The sequence below is a fragment of the Odontomachus brunneus genome, unplaced genomic scaffold, assembly GCF_010583005.1.
Source record: "Odontomachus brunneus isolate Ranch 3 - 2012 unplaced genomic scaffold, Obru_v1 Obru_scaffold_032, whole genome shotgun sequence".
Classification (NCBI taxonomy): Eukaryota; Metazoa; Arthropoda; class Insecta; order Hymenoptera; family Formicidae; genus Odontomachus; species Odontomachus brunneus.
In genome coordinates this window covers 1,226,442-1,242,748 of record NW_022639482.1, presented here as the reverse complement: position 1 = coordinate 1,242,748, position 16,307 = coordinate 1,226,442, and the positions used below count along the sequence as shown (strand labels likewise).

General features: G+C 40.1%; 1 protein-coding gene across 4 annotated transcripts in view; it reads right to left on the bottom strand.

Moving 5' to 3' along the window:
- The window catches only part of LOC116843372, an 86,983-nt gene extending 79,678 nt beyond the window's left edge, over nucleotides 1-7,305 (bottom strand). For all 4 annotated transcript variants that reach the window (XR_004377875.1, XM_032813754.1, XM_032813751.1 and 1 more), the window contains exon 1: nucleotides 6,934-7,305. The gene's annotated coding sequence lies outside the window, so the exon portion shown is untranslated. The remainder of the gene's footprint in view (nucleotides 1-6,933) is intronic.
- Between the last annotated feature and the right edge of the window lie 9,002 nt (nucleotides 7,306-16,307).

Genomic DNA, 16,307 nt, shown 5'->3' with positions numbered 1-16,307 from the left:
CTCTCTCTCTCTCTCTCTCTCTTTCTCTCTCTCTATCTATCTATCTCTCTCTCTATCCCTCTATCTCCCTATCTCTCCCCCTCTCTCCCTCCCTCCCTCCCCCTCTCTCTCTTTCTCCCTCTCTCTCGCTCTCTCTCTCTCTCTCTCTCTCTCTCTCTCTCTCGTTTTCTCTGGCGATTGATTCTATCAAGAAAGAAAGCACAGTTTCTCTCGATGCTTGTAACAAAAACGTCGCGACGGTTGTCGAGTGTACAAGAGCAGTCGGCTCGAAAGCTCATTCCTTTTATCCGTCCGAGTGTCGAGCTGCTTCGCTCTCGTCTCTCCGAATCGCCCACAGAATTGAGCTCGTTACCTTTTTAACCTATCCAAGGACGAAGGTTCGACGAAGACAGCGACGGAGCAATCCGTCACGGAGTTGCGGCATCACTTGTCTCCACCGACCGCGATAGATTTAAAAGCGCGACCGCCACTCGAGTCACACTGTTAAATAGCACTGTATCACTCTTTATGCCCCTGACATTGTCGTCGAGATGGAGGCATAATTGAATAGGCGAGATACGGAGAGCTGGCAAGCCGACGGAAGATGTCAGCAAACACGATTATGTTGATGGTATTCAGATTAAACGGGTAATGTAATGGCATTAACGCCGACCTGTCCCGGCAAGTTGTTCCGTATCGCGCCAAGTTTGTATAATATAAACGCACGGGGTTCTTAAGAGTTTCTACACCGCACGGAAATTACAAGACACTCGTGAATTATTCCGAGTTGTGTCTGGAACCAGACGGTGATCATAGAAAGCGAGTAGTAACGACGCGCAAACGTTACGAACATTAGTAGACGCATTAGTCGGTTGTAACTAAAAATTAATGTAAATCATAAATCAAATTCTAAGTGGAAAAACTTCCAGGAAAAATTAGTCACTAGCTATAAACTGGCCAGTTTTTGCTGACTAGGATTTATTAGACTGTAATAATTCAGAAATTGGATAGGAAAATATTGGTCAGTATTTCTTGGGTAGTTGTCGGTCAGAAAATAGGCAATAAACTATAATTAGTAAATACTGAGCACGTTTTCTATCTAGTAATCAATTTTCTTCTGTCTAGTAATCAAACTCAATAATGTATGAATTTGTACGTGTGTGAAAAGAAGTCTTTTCTCTATACGGAAAGAATATATCTATATAGTACAACCAGTTGTGTCAACTAGATATATGTACGATTTAATCATACTATTTGTCCCGTGTACCTTCTAAAACACAATTTTCACGTTTTTTATATTAAATGATAAATGGTAAAAGATAAAATGGTAAAAGATTTTATTTTTAATTATTATATTACATTTAATTACTATTATATTGTATTATTATATTATATTATATTTAATAATGTAAAATCAAACAATGAAAACTATTTGACAGAATTTTTTACAAAAAAGTTTAATTAGAACCTGGTCAAAAGCTAATTAAAAATTAACTAACTTTATTTCCTAATCATTGGCGAAGCAAATATTGCCTACACTATTCAACCAAAACGCTTGACCAACTATTAATTAAGACGAAGTCGCTCTTTCTTCTTCAGATATTCCAAGTTCTGTAACGAATCGAAAGCCGTATGTAGCTAGTCGAACATTAAGTATTTCGATAAATTCGATTACGCTTTGAAACAGAAATAGTCAGACATACGCGTCTGTAACTGCGGCACATTTATTGAACAGCGACTCGAAATCAAGATTGTGACGGAGACTTTACGATGCCATAAAAATCATCTGCCTCCAACTATCGTCGTTTCGTTGGTTTTATCACCCGTATAATGCGCCGTTTATAAATCGACAACGATAAATTTCAGTACGCAAATGCGCGAAAGTGGTTATCCGCGCGACAGTTGACATATCGACGAGAAGAATGGAGGATAACCGCTACACAACAGGACAAACGTCGATCCTGATATCTCGATCTCGTTATCATATTGATGTGCTGGGCAAAATCTGCCATCGTTTATCCTTCTCGCGGTGCAAATCCAGCGCCGTTATCTCAGCACAGATTTATTCGCGCAACAATTGAAAAAAGGAAACAAAACATACCGAATCAACCGCATCTTCCCATTAGCTCTTGGAACTACTGTGAGCATAACAGAAGTTTTCGAACTCAGTCTTTCAAGTTTACAAAAGCTCACGGTATCGCCGAGCAGTAAATTCTCTGACAGATAACGTCGTCCTGCACGGGTCTTATGAAAGAGTAATAAACGCGGCAAAAGCCGCGAATCGTCTACATCGCATCTTCGTGCCTTTGAGGCTGACTATTTATCGTTATAGTCCTACCGTGAACAAATATCTACGACGAAAGTCATCTACTCGCGTTGCGCGCGTTCCAGTGAAACGCGCTGAAAAAATAGAATTTCAACTGTCGACGGACAGAGACGGTTATGTTATGACGCGTTGAGGAATGGCGAATGGCTCAAGCAGCGCGAAGAATTTTAATGGGGAAACGTGGAAACGCTTGTCCCCGGCTTACACCGCGATCCAACTTGAATCGCGCGCACGATGCAACTTTCGATTGGATTCTCAATTAATAACGAGTAGTATCGTCACCGGCGTGTTCGCGAGCATTGTTACCAGTTAGAAATTAATTACTTCGTTCCAGCAAGCGAGAATAGTCGTTGCGCCATTGCGAGCACGCATCCGCACTCTGTTAGCGACGATAATTAATCTGACGATCGATTCACTGATTTATCAATTGATGAACTCAACATTTAGTTATTTAACCGGTACCTTTGCGTGCCGTCGCATTGCACATTGGCTTATTCATGTTTAATGCTCGACAGAATTTCTACATGAACGAGCACACAAAACACTCGATCTCACGATCTCGACGAAGCCTCGCGAATGAAAAAGAGCGAGAGAAAAAGGGAAGACAAAAAGAGAGAAAGAGAGAGAGAGAAAGAAACATTTCCAAGCGTAAATATTCGACTGTTGTATTTTCTCGTGAAGTTCTTCATTCCTTCTTCAAATTGTATCTTTATTCTGTATGATTTTATTTATCGACCTTCTCTCTCGCGATTATGCACGGTATTCCAAGAGAAGAGAGAGAGATTCCTGGATGAAATTAAAGGTAATTTTACCTTAACAGAAATTTGATAGAAAACACAATTACGGAAGAATTTCAAAATTTCAACGAGATAAGCTTCAGGAGAAATGCGTGAGCTTCATTAAATCGACAGTTCATTAAAATGTATTAACCTCATCGATGCATTGCATTAAATGCTTTTCGATACAGAAGAGAGATACATCATTAATATTATTCATGAACATATATATATATATATATATATATATATATATATATATATATATATATATATATATACATACATACTACGTCATAACGATAATCTTCTTATTTGAGCTCTCATTAACTAAGACGTTACATGTAACTAATTATCCGAAAAAGTAATAATAAATCGCGTCCGGGGCGTGCACGTTTATTCAGCATTAAATGCAGCCGTCGGTCCAATGATCAAGCTCGACTACTGGCGGCGTATGCGACGCGCAACGGGCACGACAGACGCAACTGCATTGGAGATTTTTAAATTTAATTTCCACGTCGGTCACTACGACACATCTGGAGCCACACTCGTTCCAAAGCGGAACATTTTCACTTCACAAAAAGAAAGAGAGGAAAAATAAGTTTATAGTTTTATTTGGTACTTTTTATTCACTGCTCTCGCAATGTGTTTCACGAGCAATTGCGAAGAGTTGTCACGAGAACTGAATACACTAAGGTATTATCGTGGGAGGAAAAATAAATAAATTTGTTATTCCATAATCGCGAAGATGATCGATAAAATAATTTTCAGGATATACGTTCTTGTTACTTGGATATCGAATGAAAAATTCGATATTAAAAGGATATTAAAAGGATTATATGCGTATCGATAAATCATGTATCTTCATATCTCGCTTGTTCAACATACGGCCTTATACGATTTATTTGCGTACGCTTCGTATTAAGTGAAACGTGCGTTTAAAATATGACCTGTGCCGATTTATACACCTCCACTCTCGTCCCACCGTGTATTAGCGCTTCTCTTTCTTCTTTCCATTTTCTTTTTTCGTTGCTTTTCTTGCTATCGCGCGATGGATAAGCGTACCTTCTCTTTCCCCGTTCCACCTAACGCTTAATTTCGCCGTTTGCAAAAGAGATTCGCGCGGGCCGACCACGCACGGTGTACGACTTCAAACGGCGCGAGCGGGATCGATATGGCGCAACGAAAATAGAACTTAGCGCAAGGAGAGATATACTGGCGATGCAGGATGCGACCGTGGATGTAATAAAGTCCTGCTGAAAATTGTCAACCCCGCCCCGCGCGTGATCTTGCCCCCGAGACTGTAAAAGCATTTTACAGTCTGCCGAGAAATATAAATTTCTGCATTATATATATATATATATATATATATATCGTATGTACTATATGAGTGAACCTAAGGTGGAGTCAGAACCTAGGACGCGTGTTGAAGCACATGGCGAGGGTAATGAAATCTCTCGAGAAGATGGGCATAACTCGATAAGGGAAACGAGAAAAAAAAAGAGAAGAAGAAACGCGACGTCGTTCGTCGCTCCGGCGACATGTTCGACGGCACTCACGATCGATCGCGGCAAAAATAGCGCGCGAAATTGATCGGCTCATACTTAACACCGTTTCCTTTTTCGTGGATCTTTCGACGCGGAATCACAAGTATACGTGTACATCGTCATGTTTTGTAATCAAGACTACGTTTCTTTACATATTTCTGTGTTCTATGTTTTTGGAACTCTTCCTTCTCTTTGCTCTTTCATGAATATTTGTTTCTCTTGGGACGCAGTGTCGAGTTTTATATCCGGGGGATCAGAACTGCCCTATCCAGATATATATATTTTTATTATCACTAAAACTCCCGGAAAATCAAGCGCGACAGTATTTTACGTTGTGAAATCCAAACTATCGGAACTCTTCTCTCGTGACCCGTAATGACCATTGAGGGTTTGCAAGCTCTATATAACCGTCGTTGTTGATCCAAACACCGTTCGGTCACTATGTGCGCAAACAACTCGGATTGCTCCACTATTCGCCCGTGCATTTCATGGTAAATCTTGAAGCACCGAATAATACATAAAGGCCGTGGTGTTGTACGGCATGCGAATTCTCGTGAGCGAGAGCACCGATCGTAAATTTTAAAATGCGCGTGCCGTATAGCCGAGAATCGTCCAAAGCTACGACGAAGAAAGAAAGGCGAGTGGAGATGCCACTTTTCCGAGAAGAGCGTACCATCTCGCGAAATAAAAGCGAGACACTCCGGACCGTAGAGATAAGGGATTAATAACTTGGGGAGATTTCCAAGACGGAGGAAAAGCGCTGGTACGAACATTAGCGTCTTTGTTGGTAGAAAGTTACGATATTGACGAGGAGAGCTTTTAGGCTAATTTGTCGTGGCATGTGTGTGCCTCGTGACATTATTAACGTGTCAAAAAGGCTGAATACTAATGGAGAGCGGGACTTCAGGCTTACTCCCGACGTTAACAAGCCGGAAGCGCGGCTATGACGACGACTAAATATAAGAACTACCTCGTTTCTTTCTTCTCGAAATGAGTAAATTAGTCATGTCAAAGATTTCGTTTCTGCAACACAATTATCGCCGGCCTTTAGTGGCACGTCGCAGAAATTAATGCAGAAAATAATTTGAGTGCTGGCACAAAGTAACATGTGTAACTTTTCAATGTTTGTAATTACTATTTGTAATTTTACATACAATATTCACAAGTTATTGTTGATTAGTATTCGAAAAAGACAAGTGTTTATTCACTTCTCTTTTAGAAAATTTTAGAAAAGGAAAAGAAGGTAATTTTGTTACTTTTTCGAGTCATAAGTCTCTACGGGCTTCCACGATGAGATCAACGTTCGTGTATTTTCAATCCTCGGTACCATAGCGCATATCACAATCCACTAAAGGCAACCCTCGAATACAAAACCGAGTACCTACGGAATATTCAACTTGTTGACCCACTTGTACCTGGAGATTACCTCACTATGCCATCGTACCACTGCAATTCATGTTCAGCAGTCCATCTGATCTCTCACATCAATTAAGTCCCTGCTCTCTAAGGCTCAGAATCGACAATCGACTACGTCTTAATAGAACAGAACATTTCCTCGAGGTTCCTGAAGAGCGCTTCTCCAAACAAAACTCGCGCGCACGAAAAGATTTTTGCTCCAAACGAAACGGGACTTTAAAACTTGAATCAACTACTTTCTTGCAAAATAAGGTCAATAGCCAGCCGCTGGTTGACAAATTTCCTCGTAACTTTTTGAATGTTGAATTTCCTCTTGAAATCCTTCTCATGTTTCGTTCTTGCAGCTTAGTAATCCAAGCAAGTTCCGTACTAGCATTTGTCTGGAGAAATCGGATAATTCCTGCTTTCTAAATGTAACAACATAATTTCGTGTAGTGTACTCATATCGAATATAAAACTTCTAGAAAAGAATACCAACGAATAAGTAAGAACTATTGAGTGCACTGAACTATTAAAATGCACTAATAATTAAATAAAGAGTATTGAGAGTTCTCTCACTCAATTGCACTTCTGTAATTTAATTTATCAAGAATCTCAAACTCCAATCTTTTAGAACATACAAACTATTACTATCTGAACATTATTTTTATAAAAAAAATTTAATCTCAATTTGATTAAGATATCGATTAAAGTGAATGAGGGAAGAGACGCGCGAAATCTGAATTAACAGCCTGCAACTGTCAACCCGATTAGAGATTCCCGATCGTAGTCGCGAAATTCGGTAAGAGCGAATCGCTCCTATCTCAAAAGACACAGCGTTACATAAGAAAATGCGTCACAGTCGTGACGAGAAGTAGATCGAGTGGGAAACGACAGAACGAGGACTCACCTCAGCATGACGAAGGTTCCCACTGGCGTTCACATGCGACGCGCGACTCCACCAACCGTGTCGTTTCCTTCCCCTGGTCGTCGTCGTCGTCGTCGTTGTCGTCATAAGTCGGGGGCGAGACCCCCGTGAAAGAACCAGTGCAAAATCGACCAGATGGATCACGAAACGCGCTCGTGGTGCATTCACAATGCATTCACCCGCGCCGAGCGAGCGAACGCACCGCGCCGGTGAAATCGGCGCGCGACGATGCGCCCGATCGTCGTCAGTGGTTGTTTGCGTTTCAACGATGAACGAGAATGAGTGATGTACGCGGGGTGGCGTTGGGTGTCCGTCCGCTAAGCGAAGGGCCAGACGAGCCGGCGCGCGACGCAACTTACCCCACTCGCGGCTCGAAGCCGACTGAACGCACCCCCGAGCGAGAGGGTGCGGACGAAGAAGCACCGTGGGGCGCAAATCGACGCCGGCACACGGCCGCGATCTGTCGCGGGTTACTCTTATCAGCGTCGATGTTCTTACGTCGAAGAGGTGTCAAACGGATGGAAAGGTGGAATCTTAAGTCCGGATTTGTTACAAGACGATCGTGCGGCTTCGAGAGAAGCGAAATCCAACTTTCCACTTTCGAGAAATATTTTCGTTTACATCGAAGTTGAAATCTCTCGCCCTCGTACATGCGCGGCTTTTTGACGATTCGTCCTTATTTTCTATCTTACAAGGAAACTCACACAAATGTCCGCCTCCGATTTTTATGAACTTGTAATATGTTGTACTTTAGATAAAAATAACAGATACGTTTTTTTATTATATGTGCCCTTTCGCAAGTTTAGGGGGTGAAATATTTCTTTGAAGAAAATCAGTTTTTTTCGAAGGAAATATAATGAAAACTACAAGAGATAGAAAAAAATATTTTTTTCAAAAAGTATATTTCAACCTAGAATGTTAACAAAAAACACGTAATCATAAAGTTGCATTGTATAATATTAGCTTATTTATTATTTATTATGCGGTTATAAAGAATATTAAATATAATGTAAAATCTGCGTTTAAAACACTTTTTCTCATATATCTCAAGGTTTTAAAGATATTCATTTACCATTAATTTTACAAATGCAAATTTTACAAATTTCCCTTAGGAGATTTTCTTAATCTTTAAATGTGTCCGATAGAGTAAAAAATATATCTCTTATTTTTATTTGCTACTCATGAAAATCTTATGAGAAACATTTCCATGTTTCCTTATTAAACTCATTAGAGCTATTAAACAATTACTTGGAAACATACAAATACTTCGAAGACGACTGTTACCAACTCAATATTGTAGAAAATACCAACTGCTTGCTTGCTGCTAAAAAAAAAAATATTTCTTCGGCTTGAAAAATTGCACAGTTTTGCTCGTTGAAGCTTAAATAAAGTACTTCTTTATTGTAATTACGAAATATGCATAATGTTAAAATCGATATAACGATAAAATCACTTAGTTGTTGGTTCGCATTATCGCTGTTGGTATTTGCATTATCGCTGATATGCAAATCCATATCTCTGTATGAATAAACTAGGAATAAACGGCGGCTGTTGCTTTTGTAGTTACTGCAAATAGAGTAATGTCGCGGCGAACAGGAGCCATGCAATTGTAACTGAAGGAGATATTAGCGGAGTAACGTTACGTGTGGAATAACAATCGCCTTGGCGCTCTGGACACTTCGCGTGACATTTTCATGAATCTGATATTTCGCGGTATTCTAAGGAGTAACGTAGCATTTTGTTGGCTCAACGGCCAGCGCCCCGCTTTACACTTGGCACCGATTCAAAGGTATAAATTAAAGCTTTCCCGAAGTAACGCACCGACGCACCGGCGTTTTTCTGATTTTGGCAAAGGGAATTATTCACTTTGAGTAATCCAGAGCGCTGCGAGCTTTATTCCTTTGGCACAGACTGGATGAACGTATCATGCGTACTTGCCAAAAGTTCACTTGACACGAAGGTCGAATAAATCGCGAGGAATGTTTAACGTTACCCGTTCGTGAGAGACTCCACTTAAAAAAAAAACTAAAAGATGTGAACAAAAGCAAAAAGTGAAAAAAGAGGAGGAAAAAGAGAGTGCTTCTCACGACTCCGAGTACGTATCGAGCTCGAATCCACCCCTGAGGCCAGATCCGTTTATTCCATTTATTTCGTGTGCGAGTTGCGTGATTTATGCGTAACAACTTTGCGAACAGTAACGTCGGTGTGAGTTATTAAGCATTTTCCATCTCGCCCTCACGGGAGAGAGAGAGAAAGAGAGAAAAAGCCGTAACTGTGATCCAGAGCGCGATGTGGGCGAAAATAACGTCGCGGATAAATCCTCTTACGTCGCATAAGCTGCGAGACCTCTTGAGCTTGCCGACGCGAAACTACCAAATACTCGCAAGACAATGTGCCGTCCGTACTTTCGCGTTCGCCATGGCCGATGTCACTACGTGGCCCATGCATTCTCACAAAATGCGCTGAAACAGCGATATTATGCGCGACGATATTAAAACGCGTCGTGATTGTGTCTACATCGCCATGTTTCTGTATATTTGCACGTCACATTTTACACAACCGTATTTCTTTCCCTCTATAACTACGATCTACGCCAGCGGAAAACATTTTTTCATCTCTGGCAGTCGTATTGCCGCTCTCTGGAGACCGCATAGTTTCGCGTGGAGGTTTCTCAGATATGCTCCGCGCTGTTATGCATACATATTCATATATAGATCTGCGCAATTTTTAATAAATTGATCGAGCGCCGCTGCGATGTACCATCGCAATGCCGCAGAAGTCTCCTCCGTGGTCTCAGTGCTCGAGTATTGCATCAAAGATCGGCTGAATCTGAACTGATTAGCGTCGTCGAGAAACGCTATTACGCTGTAATATAATCGCTATTACTAAGAAGCTCTATTCTATTCCTCGTCGAAGCGAAAATAGATATTACATCCTGTGCGTGCGTACATACAAGAAAATACATACTATATGCAAGTAAATGTTTCATAAGTATTTCATAAGTTTAGATATTCGCAAATCTATCACAGTTCATCGTAGAGATCAAATCTGTTCAAAATATGTTCTGAATAAATTTAGCACTTCAATCGAGAATTCATATATATAATATGGAATGGCCGTCTGTCTGTCTATATGTGTGTTCTCTATAAACTCCTATAATCCTTTGACCCTTTGATCAAATTTTGCATAGTTATTCTCTAGGAGTCTGCTAAAAAATATAGGTCACAGTGAAATGTGGATATTTCCCTTCCCCCTGAATTTTATTCCTTTGACAACTTGTGATAATTCGGGCAACGCCGAGTAGTTTGAGTTATTATTAACCCGTAACAGGTACTATGGGATTCCAGAGACCCCAACTAATTTTATTTTTATGATAATTCCTAAACTATCCACTGTATGGCGCTAATATCTTCAGTATCTTTCGAGTAACAGTTTTCAGTGTGACGGAAGAAAAGATCATCGAGTTATTTGTAAGTAGCTGTGAATTATATGCATTTGTTTTTCGTCTGGGGTCACAGTGACCCCATGGTACCGTTAATATTATTTTTATGAAAATAATTTTCTTAATCTTCAGCTCAATATGATTCATTCTTCACGGAAAAGTGTAAAAGCTTTTGCCTTTCAGTTAGTAGAACCTAAACTTAAGAGACAACTCAATATATTCTTTTCTACAACTCAATATATTCATAAGCCATTGCGTTTAATAATTTAATCTATTTTAAAAATTGAAGAAACTGAAAGATCTAAAATTATTTTATCATCCAGAGTAAGATATAATAAATGTCCTAGAAGTAAAGATATGAAGTCCAAAGAAGTATATGTTAGATGCAATGAACCAGTATACACCAAATGTGCAAGCACTATCTGTAACAATCTAAAAACCCTCTACGATTTTAATATTGTATTTAATTTAACAATACTTGTTTATATTTTTTTATATAATCTATAATTTGTAGACTTAGATTAAAACAAATTTTTTTCTTTTTCCGATTATTTGTCTTTCAGTGTATTTTATTTCGACACTGTCCACATTGTATTCATTTTATATTCAGTTTATTTATTCAGTTTAGTTATTTTATATTCAGTTTATGTTTTCTTTTAGAGTACTGAAAAACTGAGACTGTTATTATAAATGTCTAGTTATAATATAATACTAGTAAATTATTATTTTCGAACTATAAAGCGTTTTTCTTGCTAGCTTTTATTATCATGTTAAAAATGACAAAAATTTATTGGGGTTAGCTGGACCCCATGGTACCCGTAATTTGATTAAAAAGGCATGGTATCTGTTACGGGTTAAATAAAAACAAAAATTTAATTTGCTTACTATATAAAATCAGTCTTTTTTTCTATAAAGTTTTATAATATTCTCGTAAAAAAAATAAATTCTTGTTTTGAGTGCATGATAATTAAAATTCTCTAAATTTCGTGATCAATATATTTAAAAATTTATTTTTTTTAAGAAAATATATTTTGTCAAAGATAATCATTACTTAAAAAAAGGAAAGTAAACCGCGCAATCGCTTTTCTTAGCAGTAGAATAATATATCTCTATATATTGATTGTACGTCCGAAATTCTGATTCCAACTTGATCGATGTATCGTCAATAGACTCGCCGCGATCTATGGACGCGCGATACTCGCTTTATAGACAAACGGGCAACGGACGCGAAATAATATAGACAGATCGACGGTAGTGAGTGAGATTCCTGTGAAAAACGAGAAACCGAGCGGCGAATGTATTTTTTTGTTTTTTCATCGATTCGCGTATAGCGATAGAGTTAACTCGGAGGGACGGAGTGTCTCACGTATCTTGCGTTGTCGCACCGTTCAATCGAAGGGGTAGATTTATAGTCGCTCGTTGAGCGTTTAATATCGCGGAATCCGAGGTGCTCGTAATACGCTCCATCGGAAGACAAAAGTCGGTCGAAGCAGTCAATTTGTCTGCTACGGGGAGGGCAGATTAATAGCGGCGCGACGGAAAGGGTGCTCTTAGCTCCGGTACAGCCGGAGAAAAAAAATGTCCTCCTTACGGCAGAGGGTGACCTATAACATTCCACTCGCGCGCCAAACGAACGTGTACTCGCAGCGCGCGAGAAAATTAAAGAGCCAAGATGTATCATGAGAGGTAAAGGTGTATATTTGACGAGTGCTCGGAGCCGAGGGGAGAATAAATATGAGTCATTTAAAGCAGAAGCGGCGGAAGCCGACGAGCAGGCAGACGCGCGCTTCGTGAAAATAACTCCACCGGCTATATTATATCTTCGGCGTTAAAATTAGTCGACTCACGCTTTAACTCGTCTCGTTCGCTCACAGGTTTTAATTAGCGCGACGGTATTAATTTTAATGGAGCTTTGGACGATAATTTCGTTTTCTTTCGTCGCATTTGTCGGACCGCGACTAGCATCCCTTTCGGGAGTTACGGTTTCGCGCTGAGAGAAAATACGCCCTACGGGCGTCGCTGAAGTCTTCCCACTTCTTCGGCCATGACAGAGGCGAAGGGGAGATAGTGGCAGAGAGAAAAAGATAAAAAAGCCAACCTCGTGTTTATCGCCAAGATTAACCTTCAGACAGGACGTGCGACGTACTGTGCGGCGAGACGACGACGCTTTAAGGGAGCGATCTCGCCGTCTAAAAACTGCATCGTCTTTCTTCGTTATCCTCGGTGTTATATAGGTTAAAGTGCATCATTTCCCCGCCGATATGACTCCAAGCGACTCCAAGCGACGCGTCGTCGTGCGCTCGTCCCCAACTCTTCGTTAACGTCGACCTAACTCCGAGAAGGTTTTTCAGCGCGCGCCCGTTAAAAACGATAGATTTTGCGCGGAGCGAAAATTTTACATGGTCTCCTCAGAATCACATTCTGAGCGCGCTTGTTTAGCGCAAAATATGAATTCCGCGAACTCTGAGCTTCGTCTTTATTTGTCTCATATGAAGGTCACGTATACAATGTTATTTCAACCTGGAAAATGGACGACCACGTGTTTAGCGTCAAACGCACGATCAGAATACGATCTTTAGAATCTAATCTACTCCGTTGAATTTCCCAACATGTTTTATTCAGGGCACGATGCTAAGTGTACCCTTATTATTGCGCAATTACAAGAAAAAGAAAGGGACACGATATAATAGTTTTCCTTCGTATTAGATAGTTTATTGAGTCACTTTTTCGCCGGAATTGAGAAAATGCGATTTATAATCATTACTCGTCCAAAAGGTTCGCGTTTAGCGGCGAATGTGCGCACAGAATACGGAAGATGGAAGCCGGAACTCTGCGGCCTCACGGCAACTCGGTCGTATACGGCAACTCGGATATGTATGTTTCAATTACGTGACGCCCGACGCTCGACGCTCGACCAGGTGACACAATCGAAACTTAGTCCAGTCCGGGCCATTAACCCGGATTAAAGTCCCCCTTCTCGATACATACTTAACTACGTGTCCCTGTTGAAATTGAATGCGTCTAGAAGACGCAAATGGAGCTTCCGTAATGAGACTCGCGGCTCCCCTACACAACATCAATCAACAACGCTTTCATAAATGTCGATTAATGCTAACTAACGGCAACTGATGGCTACTCCACCGAGGTGCCGTGGAAACCGCGGAGCCGAAACTGCCGACCGCATAACGATCGGACAACCGAATTAATTATTGACGGAAATCACCGCCACGAGTGGCCATCACGGATCACGGAACGTGTCTGTGACCGAATCGTGTGAATTTGCTTGCCGCGACCAAAAAGACGCGACGTATAGGTCGCAAAACTGTTTAGACACGCTTTGAACTTCAAAGCGTAGCTAATGGTCTAATAAGAGAACGAATTATTCAAACATAAGTTCTCTTGTTAGACCATTGGCTACGCTCTGAATTTTGTTGTGTTTAAATTGTTTTGCTAGCCACTGTATACTCAAACGCATGGATGCTATATCATTCTAGATCATTCTAGATCGATATTCATCTAAATTTCTTAACAGCCGCATCTATCTCTAATTTCTCATGGCTGTTGATTAATCTAGCAAGCAGAAATGTGTTTACAGCCAATGACATTTTGACAGTTTGACGTTTCGTATATATGTAAAAAAAGGGTTATCCGTTTCCATGTAATGCGTAATCAATAGGGGAAGAGCAAAAACTTTAAGAAAGATGTAAAAGATTGTACAATTAATTTTGTATAATCTAGTTTTAGAGATAAATAATTGAGACAATTAATTGTATAAACTGATTTAAATTCGTAGTCAAATTGTCTGCTTTCCTATATGGAGTTGCATGTAAACAGATAATCTTTATTGACACACACAAATTTAACTACAGATCAAAATTAGTTCTGAACATAACTAATTGCATAACTTATGCACCTTTACAAAATTAACTATATAATTTCTATATAATTAACTATTTAATTATATAATTTATTAATTACAATAAAGTAACTCGTAAAATTATCTAATACGAAGGGAAACTAATTTATTACATCGTGTCTCTTTCCTTTTTTTTGTAATTGCAGAATAATAAGGGTACACTTGGCATCGTGCCCTAAATAAAACAACGTTGGGGAATTTAACGAAGTAGATTAGATTCTAAAGCTCGTATTCTGATCATGCGTTTGACGCTAAACACGTGGTCGTCCATTTTCCAGGTTGACATAACTATATAATTACTTATCTCTCTTTCTTTCTTAAAACTTTCATTCTTCCTCTATTGATTATGTTTCACATGGAAGCAGATAACCCTTTTTTACAGACGTGTATATGAAACATCGAGCTGTCAAAATGTCTGTTATCGCAATGTTCATTGGCTGTGGACACATTCCCGCTTGCTAAATTAATCAACAGTCATGAGAAACGCACAGTTAGAGATGGATGCGGCTGTTTAGAAATTTTTAGTGAGTATCGATCTAATGAATATTATAGCATTCATGCGTTCAAAATTTTATCGACCTTATTTTCGTGAAGCACTTCTCTTCGCACCGTATTCGACAGACATTGATTCTCAAGCACGATTACTCACGGTCCGCTCGCGCGTATCGTGTATGAATAATTTATATTGTATTTTACACGTGTCGTGCGCGCGGTCGAGCCGGCGAGCAGAACTTATCCAGGCCATGCAAACAGTCCAACTTACGTGCGTCTTTATTATCTGCGCGCGAGTGACCCGATCTCGCGAGGTAAATGCCACCTAATGATTACCTGACTCCGCGCGCTAATTGAAGGCGCCCGCAGCTCCGCGTAACTCTAACCAGCGCGCGTGGCTTAACAAGTTTGCCTTCGATTAATCCGGAGCAACTGACGTGCGATCGTCCGTCATTTCCACCTCCAGTAGAACGTGACGAGAAACGTGAAAATATTCATCTAGTCCAACAATCGAAAGTTGCGCAAATAATGTCGACATCTTAAAAAATTCTCACGTGAGAAAAACGAAGTTAGAAGGACGCCAAACGCTTAGTTTCGAAGTCATGGAATGATTCCTACCAGACGTGACGAGAAACGTTGAAACATTCACCTCGTCTAAGAACGGAAAGTTACGCAAACAATGTCGACATTTTTTTAAAACTCTTACGTGAAAAATAGGGCAGTTAGAACGACACCGGACATTCGATCTCGAAGTTACACAACGATTCCTGCAAAGTAAATTCTGCGACTCTTGCAAAAACTGTATTATTCGCGAAAAAAGGTTGGCTGCGGCAGCAAGAGTCTGTGTGAGGTAGCTGAAATTCGTTGTAACATATAGACACTTAAAAATATAGCTATCAGTAGGCATATATTTAGCTATGAAACCGACGTAGTAATAGCGAAAGTTTTAGTTACAGCGGCAAATTTTTAGTTAAAGCGACAAATACATTTTCAGCAAATCATGATTAATTGCAGCAGTGAAGTTTTTTTTTTTCCATACGATTTCGGATATAATAGTTATCGCGTCGAATGATCTCTGATATCTTATCGTTGAACAACGTGTGGTTTAATCTCCTGCGTTCGTCGAAAAGCGATTCTCATTTTTCAACACGTCGTATCGATTATCCGCGTATACAATATCCATTGTTTTGTTTCGCTTAAAAAACCGCGTAGAATAGGCAGTTTGAAAAAAAAATAGAAAAATAAAGTGAGATCGTTTCGCTTATTTACTGTTATTTATTGCGCCCATGAAACGGCGGATGTTCGACCACCGGTGGGAGTGTAGACAGTAACGACCGATAAATATAGAATTTCCGTGCGTACACCTGGTGCGATCATTTCGTCGTAACGCGGAGAACATTATCATCTAACGAGTGTTCGCTGCTCCCTAATTGAATCCACAGGGCGGACTTCCCGATGAGGCTTGGTCGTTCGTTCGTTCGCAAAGCACTCTGACGGCTGGTACTT